The following is a 16,720-nucleotide window of genomic DNA, read 5'->3' on the forward strand; positions in this document are numbered from 1 at the left end:
TGTGTCATAAAATGAGCGTTTGTTGTATATTGGTTGCAATTGGAATGGATATATTAAAACGATATGGAATGGAGATGATATATTAAAACGTGCCTATTTATAAAAGATTGAGTGTTTGATTATTTTATCAGAGTTAATGTCGTTGTGTTTGATCGTCTAGTGGGTTTTCTATTACATATGTTCATATGCTGTTACGTGTGAATATGTGTGTGGCATGTCATTTGAACATACCTTCTGCCATTTTATTGGTCCATCTGGAAATTCTCGTCTCGGAGGGAGACGTGATACCTGTTTTTGGGGACGAATATTTATTTCACTCCAAGACAACAATTGGTTTTATAGTTTTTTATTCACCTTCCAGTTTGTTCACAGAAGATTGGAAAGTGAATTTAGCCTTTGTTGTAGGTCTTATTTCTACCACATCAGCGAAGGGGAGGAGACAACGACGAAGCCTCTGCTCTCTTCCAAGTCCCAACCAAATCTCCTCGATTCAGCTAACCTGATCACATGACTCACACGCAATCCAATCAGCTGATCTTAACTTCCGGTCAACGTGTCTACACTGTAACTCACCTCTTCTCTCTCTCTCTCTCTCTCTCTCTCTCTCTCTCTCCGTTCTCTAACACATGCATATAACCCTGTATTAAGAAAGCTCATTTATACATTTTATCCAAACCAGATCAAGACAAACTTACAATCTTTACTGGTTTAAATAATAGGTCTGCAACTAAAAGAAAAAAAAAACTAAAAAAAAAAGAATAGGGAAGATATGCTTATTGAATATATATATATGTATATATATATATATATATATATATATATATATGTACGTGAGCGCACGCGCGTGTTTGTGTGTTTTTAGGTGCCTGTATCGTAATTATATATAGTAATGGTAATATATTATAATAAGTAGCATGATCCTTAAAAGCAAAAGATATAAAAATCATACTAAAATTCTCCGCAAAAAAAAAAACCTGTGGCGTGGTGAATAACGTATTTGTTAGAATTCAGTTGTAAGTTAGATTCTTCTGAAAGTTGGAGGTTCAATCCTCAGTGCGAGCGACACGCAAAATATGATTGCATATTACCTAGAAATTTTACCCAGCATGTCTGATGAAATGTTGATTCTCGGGATTAAAAAGATTCCGGTGTTCGACAGAATGTTTGTCGATTTCGACAAAACAAGTTTAGGAGCTCAACAAAATAAACCTAAAAATAGTCGGAGGTAATATTGGCCGAAGCGTTGTGATAATAACCCTGAAAATAAAAAAAGTAGTCTGACACATACAAAGAATACAAATAAGCAATCTTCATTCAGTGTTCTTAGAACTTGCACGTTCTTTAATATTCTTAATGATTAAACCGACAATCTGTTCATCTGTCTTTTCCTCGAATGAATATGGGCATTCATAAGCCGTGAGTGGCCAGTATCCTTTTTCTATTTTTTCTTCCTTGTTTTCTATATTCCAACGAGAGTATTTCTTCGGCACGAAATCCAAAAACGTCAAGGTCATTGTCGAAATGGCCTTTTCCTAGTTGACAGAGGAAATTATTGGACCTATGCAGTTCTAGGCTCCAGCAACCAAATTTTACCTTATTACTTTGATAAAGCGTCCCTACTGACGAATGTCATTGAGATGTCTATGCATATTTTGCAGGCTAGGATGCTCGTCCTCTAAAGCCCTGGCGTTCAAATGCCACTTTCAGTCGCTTGTGTCACATAAACCTGACTTAGATAAGCAATGCAACGCATGTATGGATTTGTTATATGAATCTGGGGCATCAATTTTAGCGCGTTTTTTTTCATGAATATATTCTGCTATATTTATAGTTGTTAAAAACTGTTGAACACAGTCGATATTTATCATTTTTTATCAAAATTCTTGGGAGTCACTATTAATAAGTATTTAAAGCCATAAAATAATCAGCTGATTCAGTTTCAATTGTAAATTAATTAAGATGTAATAGCGTGCATCATGCATCTTGCAAAACTATTGCCCGTTATTTAAACGTCGTGAATTTGTTCATTCATAATCCTAAATCAAACAGTCATTATAATTGTAATGCTATTACTTTAAAATGTATATTTGACTAGCCTGGATGCCCGGCATTGCCCGGGTATTTGGAGGTGTGTGTTGTGCAAAAAAAAAAAAGAAAGAAAAAAAAGTGGTATAGTCAGGCAGCTCAAACCCGTACTGCGAAGGAGGAAAATAACGTGAAAAAAAAAAACAAAAAAAAAAACGTAACATCTTTGCAACATCCATCGCAAAACTGACAGTGGCGAACGTTTAAATAAAGGCTGGTCAACCAGGAAGATTAGATGACTTTCGAGATAATAGCGGCGAAAAAAAGCGACCCCTCCTTGTTTCCAAGTTGAGGGTGAAGGAACATGTATTTAAAAATGTTTTTCGATATTTGTCGTCCAAAGGGTCGAGCTTCAAAACGATACCGGTCTCGTTGAAATCCGTCACCTTTATCCAAAGTTTTAGGCAGACATACAAACAAACAAACAAACAAACAAACAAACGTACATATATACATTTCAACAGAGACGCGAGATTTATATAACGTATTATTATTGTATTTACTAACTAGATATATTCATTGAAAAAATGTTTTATTTTATAAAAGTTTTGAAAAATACTGTAATATCATCGCTCTGCCGGCTCAACGCGAGTTAACTGTAATATATATCACTGTAACTATTTTCAATTGTCTTATTATATACAGCATAAGCACGGTTCCCGTTAGTTCACCGACGTTAAGAGACATTAAGCCCGGCCAGTACAAAATTGGATATCTATTTGTCTTTACTCAACATGATTCCTAGTCGTCCTGGATTTCTACTGTGACTGGAGCCGGTCACTGCCTACTGAGCATGTTGTTCGTTAATTCGTACCCCTTATTTTACAGTAACACGCTCCAAACGTATGCACTCTCTTTCGAAACTGAATAGAGACTATAAAATATAAATTTGAAAAGGGATATATATATATATATATATATATATATATATATATATATATATATATATATATATATGTAGATTTCGAATATTTTCTTTACGAATAACTTTGTAAATATTTAATAGTATATATTGATTTCTTATAAAAACTAACGAATACTCTTACCAGGACAGGAAAAATTTATATCTTTGTTGCACCAATTTATTGTTTTTTTATCAAAATCTCTAATATTGTACCTATTTACTATGCCTCCCCACCGAACATAGTTAGACACCAGGGGCGGGGTTTTTTTTATGTGGAGAAAAGGTACAAAAAGTAAAAATTGTCTCAGTCATGAAGGATGTCGTTCCACTAATAGAGAACAAGAAATTGAAGATTTTCACCTTATTGAATGATGAATTTTAAAAGGGGGACGCCCGTGCAATAAATTATTTCCGTTAGCGTACTTTTAATTTAAAGACGCAACGGTTTATATTTCGAATGTTGTTTGTATAATTGCATAATGCAAGGGGGGATAATTAGTCATATTTTCTTTAATAAAAGGGCGCCTTTTTAAAATTCATCATTCAATAAGGTGAAAAGCTATAGCAAACATCACATATGAGTATTTTAACCGTAGTTCCTGATTTCAAAAGGCGAAAAAATAAAAGATACATCTGCATTACTTTTAATGCTAGGTTTATTTATGGTGTCTTTTAGATTTAATAAAAACCCTTTAAAATTTGCTGATGAGGAGACCTTGTTTATTAAAAAACTATATGTAATAATTATTGTCCGTAATTTGATGTCTACCACAATAAAAACACTGTTTCCCGAAACGATCGTACAGGTAATTGATTTTGTTGTTGTTCCTTCTTGTGAAGCTGATTTTTAATTTGATTATAATTTGTTTTTAAAAATTTAAATTATCAATCACATTACTTAATATCGAATTAGCTCTAGGATATTTACCTATCAAGCTTGTTATATATCTAAATTACAACGAGCACTTTTTCTTTCCTGTATTTTAATGAAACTAGTGATTTCACTGTTGCATTGAAATACACTCAGCTCTTTGGATTATTGTTCTAATCTCCTTTAAATATATATATATATATATATATATATAATATAACTACTTCATTTACTCACACAAATTTAATATACGAAAGTATAGATTTATGCGTAAACTTTAAGTATTTACTTCAAAAGTGCTCAATACGTAGGTAGAGCTAGTTAGTAATTTATAAAATATATATGGCGATTAAGCTACACTGAATATTCTGCGTTTCATCCATTGTAGGATTCGTCAGGCTTATATATATATAAAGAGAGAAAGAGAGAGATAAATATATAGAGAGACGGACAGAGGGGCAGATCTGAGAAGAATACACGGCTAAAATAAATTCTTAAACAATATTTAGTAGCATTTTATGCTTTATCACGAGACGTAAATGGCAGTAAAGTAATACTAAATATAACCTAGTGCATTCAATTCAATCTAGATCAAAATCGATTACATAATTAATTTCTGACTACACACACCTTATAATAATGCGGTTATTTACCATCGTTATTTGAAGAAAGAGATAATATTTCTGCAATTGAAAAAAAGCCATAGTTCTAAAGAATTGACAAATGTAGCGGGAGGTTAATCAGTTTACTTGTAAGGAAATAGATCGAACATAAGAAAGAAATATAGTAAGATTTTATTATAGACACGTTTTACCTGAAGAGACGGTCAACTGATCGGATCTGTATGTGAGTCACGTGATCAGCATAGCTGGAGTAGTGAGTTTGAGTTTGGACGTAGAGAACAGCGGACGGCTTAACAGTTCGTCCCTTCCCCATCACTGGGGTGTTGTGTTGTTGTATCATAAATGGGATCGTGTGTGTTATATCTAATCAGGGTTAATGTCGAGTGATCGTCTAGTGGTCCAGTCTATTAAATGATATGTTCATATGCCGTTGTGTGTGTATGTATGTGTATGTATGTGTGTGTGTGTGTGTGTGGTACATGCATTTTTCAACATACCTTCGCGTGTCAACGATGTTGGTCCATCTGAATTTATCTCGTCTAGGAGAGGAAACTGGTGCCTATTTGGAGACGAAGATTCATTTCACTCTAAACGATGAATTGGTTTTATAATTTTTATTTCACTTTCCAAATGTCTCGTAGAAGGATGGAAAGTGAATCTCTTGCTTGCGTGGTACACGTCAGCGTCCCCCACCAGTGAAGGGGAAGAGCCGTCCGTCGCCTTCTAAGTCCAAACCAAATCTCCTCGATTCAGCAAACATCATCACGTGACTCACACGCAATCCGATCAGCTTATTTTGACTTCCGGTCAACGTGTCACCTCTCTCTCTCTCTCTCTCTCTCTCTCTCTCTCTCTCTCTCTCTCTATCTCTCTCAATCCATTCTCTAACATGGGGAGGGACGCTGACGTGTGTTAAAATAAGACCTATGCAAACAAAGACATTCACTTTCCATTCTTCTGCGATCGACATCTAGAAGGTGAATAAAAACTATATAAAACTATTCATCGTCTTGGAGTGAATGAATATTCGTCCAAAACAGGTTTCCAATCTCCCCTCCAAGAACGAGATGTATTCCAGGCGGACAAGATCAAGGATGCATGAAGAAGGGATGTCCAAAATATATGTACCACACACAGAAAAGCATATAAACATTAGATATGACTATATATATATATATAACTTCTGCAAAAGTGATTTTTTTCCTATTTCTACGATGTTTTTCTAAGGAATCTTTTATTTTCTGGTATGGAAAAATGTTGTTTATATATGTAAGTGTTGTTCATATGTGCAAATCGATGTAAACTGTATGATGAAATTTCAAAATGTATGTTTTTTAGATTAAGAAAAAAAAGCAGAAGTGCTGTCTATGGGTGTTGGGGTTTCCGTTGATTCCGCGTAGAATCAACATGGAAAAATTCATGTGTGGAAATCTCAATATTTTCCGCTGAGATATATGCCTTGAAGGCAGTTGCGATTACCGACCTAGAAAAAAAAGTTTTTTCCAATATAGCGGAGCGGAATGTATTTCAGTCCAGCATCAGGGAACAAATGGAATGCTGTGACATGGGATAAATGGCAGAAGTTACCATAATAATAATAATAATAATAATAATAATAATAATAATAATAATAATAATAATAATAATAATCACTCAGATAAGTAAAAGGTGATTTTTTTCAGAAACCCCCAGAGTTGAGTGACATGGACAATTTTATTTTCCATGGATCTGTTATTTCGCCTTTGAACATTTGTTTTGATTAAGGATTGTCTGGAAGTAAAACGCGAGTGTTTTTTTGGAAACAACTATGTATTTTAATTGCGAATGTCTATGTATTTTTTGTAAACGACTATGATTTTTTTTTGATTATATTCTGTAAAATGGCAAAGGTGATGCAGCCGACTTCAGAATTTGATGACGTTGACAATTTTGGGTTTCCACGAATCTGTTTTGATTTGGAATTTTATTCTTGGTGAGATGAGACCGAATGAATGCTTATGAGGAATTTTTTATTGTTATTTTTATGAAATTGATGTTCTCTCGTATCAGTATTTTGCAGGGTTTTCTTGTTCTTTTACATGTATTATTTCGCAGAATGGAGAAGGAGTGATCTTATCCTTGTGGGGTTTATTTAAATAATGATTAATTTAAAAGTAAGAACATGTTGTTAATTAATTAATTAATTAATTAATAATAATAATAATAATAATAATAATAATAATAATAATAATAATAATAATAATAACATTGGGGAAAAGAGCAAGAAATAAGAAGATTTAAGGGTTCAGTCAGTATTTGTACTAGTTGTCGAGATGGTCGTGGAATGTTTTTGTTTCGTTTTTTCGTGGGATTTTTCTCCGGATTCGTAATTCGGCGGAAAACATAGGAAAATGCTCTCGTAATGTTATGAGGAAAATCTTTTATCTCGTATGAGTCATGTGCTAATGGAAACGCGTAATAGCTGTGACGAGAGATTATCGTGATCTCGGCATGATCCTAAGATGCGAGATGGGAGCCATGCGGTCACAAGGAGGTTGACCTTCTAGGGCCCAAGGATTCGCGCCACATGGTATTATTTGTGAATGTTATTTTATTTATTAGATGTTATTATTTATTGGATAATGGTATGAGAGTTTTCTTTGCCAGTGGAGCGAGCTTAGGTATTTCTTTCTTAGTAAATGTGGATAAAAAAAGGGGAAAAGGAATGTTAGGAAATTGGTCGAACATGAGAAAAATATGTTAAATCATATCGTAGACACGTTTCACCGGAAGTGACGATCAGCTGTTCGGATCTGCATGTGAGTCACGTGATTAGGATAGCTGGAGTCAGTGAGTTTGGGTTTGGACGTAGAAAACAGCGGACGGCTTAACAGGTTGTCCCTTCCCCTTCATTGGGGGGGGGGAGGACGCTGACGTGTGTGAAAATAAGACCTATGCAAGCAAAGACATTCAATTTTCATTCTTCTGCGATCAACATCTGGTAGGTGAATAAAAACTATATAAAACCATTCATCGTCTTATATATATATATATACTAGCAATCGGTGCGCGGCGTTGCCCAGGTGTTTTGAAGTGTATGCTGAGGAAAAAAAAACAGTCAATTTTTTTTAAATTTCGACCCCTATTATGACCTCTTAACATTTATTGTTTAGGGATCAAGTAAAGTTAATAAGTTAGATCCATGTCCAAGGAATCTATATATAAAATATCATGTGTTCAGACCTTAAATTGTAGGAGGAGTTTGGTAGAGTTCTCAAAGGTCTAATTGTTGAATATTGACCACTTAATCGCCAAATTTCTGTCGAAAACCTATCACATCGATTTTCCCAAATCTCAGTACCCTGTATATCAAATTTCGAATCTGTAGGCTTAAAATTGACAGAGTTTTAGCGTAGGGAAATGCACACAGACACACACAGACACTATCACCTATGCATATATATAAACATAAACATCATATATATAAGGATAATAGTACGCCATATATATATAACAAAAGACCATTATTTACTGAAGTGAAAGGAAAACTCGGGGGAACTTTACCCAAAAATAAATCTATATTTTTTTGTGTGTATTGATAGTCTGGTACTTATACAGTTTAGTGACGACATTAAAAAATGGAAATATTGAAAAAAATTTTTTATTGTACGTAACTGTTATAGACTGAAGTTCTCCGAAAAAAAATTTCACTTCATTTGATCAAGTAATTTTTTTTTTTACAGCGAAAAACAATTATTTATCACGGCTACGTCAACGTGGCCATTTTGGAAATGTTATTGCAGGCCCAGGAATTCCCAAGGGCAGGTAACTGCCGTACATAGCAGAATACCTCCATTTTAGGCCAATCTAGCCCTTTTTTTACCTCCACCAGAATGAGATTATTTTTTTTTTTTTTTTTTTTTTTGCGAAGACAGATGCCATTTTTGGGGTGTTTTTTTTTTTTTTTTTTTTAAATTTGTAACAGAAGTAAATAAACGAAGTTTCGAAGTTATCCATGCGACCCAATCCCATGCGTGTCCAACTGAGCATGTTTCGAAAATAATCTCGTATAAAAATTCTTCAATTCTTTGCATTCTTCAATTTCTATGCATATTCAATAGTATTCTTATTTAAAAAAAAAAAAAACGCAAAAAAATTGCAGATTTAAAAAAAGAAAAGAAAAAAAACGTAAAAAAATTGCAGATGTGTTGTGCGCATCTCAATATGGCGAGAAAAAAAGGCTAGATTGCGAAATTTGGCCTAAAATGGAGGTATTCTGCTAGGTACATTTCCAAAATGGCCACGTTGACGTCGTCGTGATAAATAATTGTTTTTCGCTGTAAGAAAAAAACTACTTGATCAAATGAAGTGAAATTTTTTTTTGGAGAACTTCAGTCTATAACAGTTACGTATATTTGTTCCAATTCACGTTAGCTGTGAATGTTAGACCGAGACGAATGATGAAATATTATCAGCTTGACTATTATTAACTATGACAATTAGTTTCAGAAAAGATTCCCTGTTATTTGTTGAATTAAAAAAAAGCTTTTTGATAGCAGTTCCTCATAAATAAGGCTACCATGATTTTAAGAAAATTGAAACTAATTTTAGAAGATGGATCATTATGATTTACCAATTAATACATAAATACATTGTGTTGGTTAATGACTTCGCAACCCTTGCTTCATCATAAATTTCAACATTACTGTGTTTCTTTTCTCCCTCACTATCGGCACTATTATTGTAAGATAAATTGTCATTTTTGGAAGATGTCTGAGCAGGATTTTAAAATTAATGCATAAATACATTGACAAAGTCAAGTGATTAGACAACCCTTGCTTCATTATCAAATTCTACATTACTCTGTGTCATTTTTTCATCACTACCGACAATCAATTTTTTTTTGGAAAAAAGAAGTCATTTTCAGAAAATTACTCAGCCGGCTTTACAAACAAATAAACAAATATGTTGAGAAGCTTTTTGATTAGGCAACACTTGCTTCACTACAAAATTCCACATTACTGTGTTCTTTCCCTCCCTACTATTGACAGCATCATTTTAAGTGAAATGATATCATTTCTTGACCATAACTCAGCAGGTTTTCAAAATAATCACATAAATGCATTGATGCGAATGATCATTAGGCAACTTTTACTTTACCACGATTTTCAATCTGATATAGTTCACCCCCTTGCTACCACAATCGCCAACAACACATTAGTAAGAGAAACGATGTCATTTCCGGTATATGATTGCATAGCTATTCCATATATTTGGAACATGACATTGTGGGAGATTGCACCCCCGCCCCCAAATGGACATTAATCTCTCCAAAACTGAAGATTTCTTAATTAATAGAGAACTCTAGAGCACGTTAAAAAGCAACATAATCATGTGTCTTTCTACTCACCACTAAACTGTGACGTCATTCCCAGAAGTTAACTGGTCCTGGTGTTATATAAGGGGCCTTATTAAGAGGTGAGTCTTAGAGTCTTATTAGAGTGTTTGTCTTGAGAGAGGCTTTTTTATACGCGCAGTCTTAGAAGAGTGTTTAAAAAGAATGTTGAAAGAGAGAGAGATTTTTGTTGTAAGAGAGACTTAGAGAGATTTAGAGAGATTGTTCATGTTACTATTCTTATATATTAAAATGTTCATTTCTAAGAAGTGTAGAAGAAGAAACTCTTGGAGTGAAGGGATAGTGTTCAGGCAGTTCGGACATTGTGTAGACAACATGATGTTTATTCTCATTGTGGACATGAGAAGTCGAAATGTGTATGAAAAGACATTTTATAACACAAATATATAATACAATTGGACTTTACCTTTTTGTAAGAATCATAAGAGAAGACGAGCTTTACAAAAGACACTTGATGGTTTATTTCGTCACACGGCCGTGTTTCCATCACCAAGAATTCAAAGTTTCACATTTTTTTCTTGAAGTGACGTCTCGTTCCCTAGACGATTGACTCTCTCCGAGTTTTCTCACTGACTGACTAACTCTAAAGTTTTTTCTCTATTCCTAGAACTTTCTATTTTCCGTGACGTCATACGCATGTTAAAACATGTGCCTTCTTTCACGTGCTCTGGACATACGTGTCCAAAACTTTTCCTATTTCTCAGTAACCTATTTATCCAATATGTTAAAAACATTATCTTATAAGCTGCATTCTTTCAATTTAAAATTTCATAACAAACTTGAGAGTTCACATGCTTTCCTTGAAATATTTATCTATATTCTAAACAAATGTTTGTTTTACATTTTTAAATACTCACACGTAATCTATTTCTAAACTAAATACGAAGTTCGAATTTGTCTATTGCTATTTCATTTTCATTTTAACTAAACTGTCCATTTTTATACTTACATGAAAAGGGGACAGCCCTTATCATGTAACACTGTATATGACCTTAAACTATATCCGATGGTGGGGCCCTAGCTTGTGGGCTTGGGGGAGTGTGGAGCCACCCTTTAATTGCTATTGCTCCAAGGTCCACTCTAATCCGGAGTGGTAGTACCTTTTAGGGTCCCAACTATGGGTTAAATAGAAACCGACTTAAAAAACAAATATACTCTATTAAAAAATTGTTCTTCAGAATCACTGGATTTGGCATTAAATAACCCAAAAGGATTGATATGCCGTAAAACAAAAACAACCAATCAAACAACCCAGAAGTTAACATTGAAAATTCAGAAAAATATTGTTGATCACCTACAGAAACTGATAAATTGTCTGGGCTTATTATTTCATTACAAACAGACCAATCGATTAACTCACATTGTATTATTTTTTTATAAATTCTTGGATATGTTACTAATTTCGACAATCATTTTTCATAATTTTAATCCACATTATCGCCCCCTCTTACGCAAAATAATAATGTTGATGTATTGTCTGGGTTGATTGTTTCATTACAAACACGCCAATAAATTAACTCACATTTCATCATTTTTCATAATTCTTTGATATGTTACGAATTTCGACTATAATTTTTCATAATTTTAACCTACATTATCGCCCCCTTTTACAAAAAATACTAACATTGATCTATTGTCTGAGTTGATTATTTCATTTCAAACACACCAATCAATTAACTCACATTTCATTACTTTTCATAATTCTTGGATACGCTACTAAGTTCGACAATAATTTTTCATAATGTTAATCGACATTATCGCACCCCCTTACGAAAAAAGTAACTTTAATATCTTGTCTGCGCCGATTTATTCATTACAATCAATCAACTTACATTTCATCAATTTTCATAATTTTTAGATATGTTACTAATTTCGACAACCATTTTTTTTAATAATTTTACCCATCTTATGACCCCCCTTTACGAAAATAATAACTTTGATATATTATCTGGGTTGTTTATTTCATTACAAACACACCAATCGATTTATTCTTCATGATTCTTAGATATGTTACTAATTTCGACAATTGTTTTTTTATAATTTTGCCAACACCTTACTAAAATAAACAATTCGATGTATTGTCTGGGCCGATTATTTCATTACAAAGAGACCTATCCATTAACTCACATATCGTCATTTTTCATAATTCTTTGATATGTTACTAATTTCGACAATAATTTTTCGTAATTTAGTCATCCCCTTTTTTGTTTTACATGGGGGTCACAACTTATCAAAGCCCGAAAGCCACTCAAGGATAAGGGTTATTGCGTGTACAGTTATCAATGAGATAGTATTGTAGTAATCATTAGTATTGGGGGTTTTGATATAGTGTCTTACTTAAGGGTGCGGTTTGTCAGGAGTTTGTTTATGTTGGACTTGAAGACGTCCAAGTTGTAGTCAGGTGGGAAACGGCAAGCGACAGAGAGTTCCACTGGGATGCAGTTCTAAGAAAGAAGCTTTGTTCATGGAATCTAAGTTCGGATTTAGGCAAAGATAGAAAGTGGGGAAAATTATTCACAGAGGGGTGTTTCTCGTGAAAGATTGGCGAAGGGGGACGAGCTCAGATGAGCACCTGCAATGAAAATAACAATAAAACAAAGACAGGCTCGCAACGTCTCTTCTGTGGGAGAGAGGTTGTAGGGAAGAGAAAATGCCATCCCCCATTGAACCACGAAGTCTATTTTGTACTCTGTACAGGCAGGATAGGCTGTTTTTAGCAGATCCTGCCCAGATGTGGCAGCAGTACTCCATCCTTAGACGTACTTGGCTTTTATATAGATAGAGAATTGCATCAGTAGTGAGATATCTTCTGGAGCGGTAGAAGGATCCTGCCATTTTCCCAGCGTCCCTGGCAACAGACTTGATGTATGTGTTCCATTTCAGATCAGGAGTAAAGGTCAACCCCAGAAGCTTGTCAAAACATGGAGCCTCCTCAAGACGAGAGCAATCCATTTCAATTGATGCCAGATGTGGATCAGAGCGTTGATGATGTAAAGATAGAAGCTTGGTTTTAGATGCATTAAAAGTAACCAGCCACCTCTTCCCCCATTGTACCACGTGCTCAAGATCAGAGGAGAGAGAGAGAGTTAGAGAGAACTTTGTCATTTACGGTATCTATGTTGCCATAGATGGTCGTGTAATCAGCGTAGATGTCAACGAATGATTTAAGTATTTGTTTTGGGAGATCAATGATGTAGATCAGGAAGAGGGCTGGGCCCAGGATGGACCCTGGGGCACTCCAGCATTAATACTGTGGGCCTCTGATTTCTGCCCATTAACCACTACTCTTATTTTCATAATTTTAACCCATATTATCGACTCCCCCTTACGAAAATAATAACATTGTAATACTCTCTGCTAAAAATATACATGAAATAAAGTAATGTTTAAATCGTAAATTGTTTCAGCCATTTCCGGCACTGACTTCTTATCTCCCACCACACTGTTATAAATATACATTAAATAAATTAATGTCTAAAACGTAAACTGTTGCAGCCATTTCCGGGACTGACTTTGTAAGCTCCACACTACTGTAAAAAATATGACTGAAATATAGTAATTTTTACTCGTAAACTGTTTCGGACATTTCCTGGATTGATTTTATATCCCCCACCTCACTGCTTTAAAAACATATAGGAAATAATGTCTAAATCGTAGACTGTTTCAGCTTTTAATATCAGATAAAGTATTTTTGAGATCGTAAACTGCTTCAGCCATTTCCGAGCCTGACTCCTTTTAAAAATAACTATGAAATAAAGTATTTTTGAGATCATAAACTGCTGCTTCAGCCATTACCGGGGCTTACTCTATATTCCCCTCCCCACAATATGCTGTGTCGGTTATTTTTATTTTTTTATTTTTGTAGGGGGTAATGCCTGGTAGAAAACTATATTACGCTTACTTGGCCTTTTGGCTAAGATCAAAGTGTAGTATATGTTCTGACGCAGCATTTCAGCGAAAGCATCACTTGTCCCCCTCTCCATAAACAGAAAAAGTTGTGGTAATGCTTGGGAGAATGAACAGGCACTAATTCACCACACCCCAACCTCACCTAAAAAAAGGTTTGGCAATCCCTGGCAGCCTCCAGAGTACTTTTAAAAGCAACATACTCGTCAACATATGACGTCACTTCCGGAAAATGACTCAGCAGGTTTTCGAAATACATTATTTCATTATAAATTGTTTGTATTTTTTAAATATGCGTACTACACTGTAGAAGCACCTTATTTAAAATTCATGTTACTAAAAAAATAATTATTTGAGAGTTCAGTTAGTGATTAGGCAACACTTGCTTTACAATAAACTAATCAAGAAATTGGATTGAGAAACAGATCTTAATGTTTACTAATACTATACAAAAATAGAGATAATACATGTTAGTTTCTTATTTAATAAATTGTTAAATGAAAGTACAGAATAGTTTAAATAATACCTTCCCCTTCCCATATTAAGAATGGCTTTCTAAATAATAACGTTATTATTTCAGCACTGTCCGTATTCAGTGTGTGTCCCCCCATCCTCTGTCGCAAAATAATATATGAAATTAAGTAAATATGAGATCGTAAAAAAAAATTTATTGGTTTGTTTTCATATTTACTAATTTCAAACCGCGAGTAAAATGTACGCAGCATTTCGTTTATCTTTTTTAATACAAAAACATAGAAACATGAGTTAGTGACATTAGTTAGAATTGAAAATAAAAAGAACCGAGCGTTCCAGCCTGAGGAAAAAACGAAAGAACGCGCATGCGCACATAAAAACAAAACAAAATGTCACCTAATGCTTAATGTACATTTTACATGTAAATTGCCGATGCGTGTATGCGATATACATGCATGTAAGCAAAGCTATAATTCGCTATAAATCACCCTTGGTGCATGAATATTATTTCCTGAGAATTTCAGTGCTATGTGACCAGCACTTTCAGGGATTACCTGTTAGATAGTTACACACATACGTCTACTTTTTTATTTATATAGATGGCGCCTCAACAAGGATATATTTACATCAGACTTGAAGACCATGATGTTGTAGTTAGTATGGATGCCTGAACGTGGAATTATGTTCTCCAGGCGGGAACTTCCAGGAAAGAAACTTAGTTGTGGAATTTTCGTTTAGCTTTAGGCAGAGAGATATAGAATGGGAAACCATTAGCACTTATTGTTGTGAAGGTTTTGCATAACTTGAAATCTCAGTCAAGTACATGCCATAAAAATTTCGATGAAAAAAGAGAAAGACTATCATCTTCTCTTCTGTGAAGGAAGCATTTGAAATCGACTGACAAGCAGGAAAGTTTATCGCAAGCAACACCTCCTCAGATGCGAAAAAAGTACTCTATCTTAATTTTCAAAAGTCTGTAGGAAGTTTCTATATTTTGCAAGGGTGTTTCAGCTTTTCAAGACTCGAGCCTCCTGAGGATAATGAGTGTATGGTGGTCGCGGAGAAAACACCGTAATAATCGGTAATGGTGGAAAATAAGTAAAATCTGATTATATAAAAGACTAGTTTAACAAGTAATTGTTTGCATTAAACTTGAAAACAACTATGCAATAGTCATCTGCAAAACAGTCCGGCAGTATACAGTTCCATAGGCGAGCAGTTCTAGAAAATAGATTTTGTTCATAAATTTAGATACGATTAGAGAATAGAGAAAATTGTCAACACTGGTTGTAGCTAGATATGTGTTTGTTATGAATATTTTTCAGGTAAGGATGATTAATTGAAGCTCAGTCGAGCACGTGCCATAAAAATAACACCTCTTCTGTGAGAAAGAGGCTATACGTTCATCGATTGTAAACTTACTAGTAAACTACCTCGTCTTTTAGATTTTTTGTAGGCCAGCCTTCTGCATTTATATATAATTCGACTCATTGTATTATTAGTATTAGCCATAATGTTATTATTGGAAATAATAGCAGTAATAGTAGTATTAACACTATTATAATATAACTGGCAATTTCGGCAACATATTACGAGTAAGATCAAATCGGTTCATGATATTCTCTACATTCCCTATCGTTTGCTTAGTCTTCTTTCCCCATTCAAACAACATTTTCCTATATTTCCTTTCTTCCTGTTTTTCTCCCCCCTTATTTATCCCTTCTTTTATTGCTTTATCATTGTCTTTGTTTCTCATTTATTGTTTTCTTTTTGTCTCCCTTGTCCTTTTTTTTTTGTTTTTTCTCCATCCACTCATGCCGTACTTTCATTTGATTTAAATTTCTCCTTCTGTCTGATATTCGTACGTGTATTACTTTCGTTCTGCAATAACCTCCCCATCTTTTTTTTTTAGTTTTCTTAATCCTCTCTTCTCTTTTCTTATTGCTCTCTTCCTTATCACCCTTTTTCCTCCCCCCCACTCATCGTTCCATAGAGTTTCTTACTTTATTATCTCTCTTCAATTCTACTTTTTGCCATCGTTTTAATTTCCGATTTGCTTTTCATATCTTTTCCCATAATGTGTTCAGAACCACTACAAACAAAAATACATATGCAATTCTAGTCGAGTAAGTAATAAATCACCGGGCATTTTGTCGTAACGGGTCATTTGTCACAAGACACCGCAAAGCTCGTTCGCTGTTCTCTTTAAAATGCCACCGATAATCGAAGCGATAAGTCACCGCTTTTCTTAATCACCCTTTAAGATGGCGGATGATTTTGATATTTTTTGCCTTCTCCATTGAATTATTTTTCTGTTTATGAACTTTTTGTTTGGAATTTAAATTTATGTAAATACGTATCACCAAGAACACGTACTCTTCCTACCATGACTGTAGGATAGGCTATTTGGCGAATGAGATAACGTAGCGGACCATGAAAGCGGTTACGTTACGTTCAATTCC

Source organism: Euprymna scolopes, chromosome 19 (assembly GCF_053919585.1).
Source record: "Euprymna scolopes isolate OS-2025 chromosome 19, ASM5391958v1, whole genome shotgun sequence".
NCBI classification, from domain to species: domain Eukaryota; kingdom Metazoa; phylum Mollusca; class Cephalopoda; order Sepiida; family Sepiolidae; genus Euprymna; species Euprymna scolopes.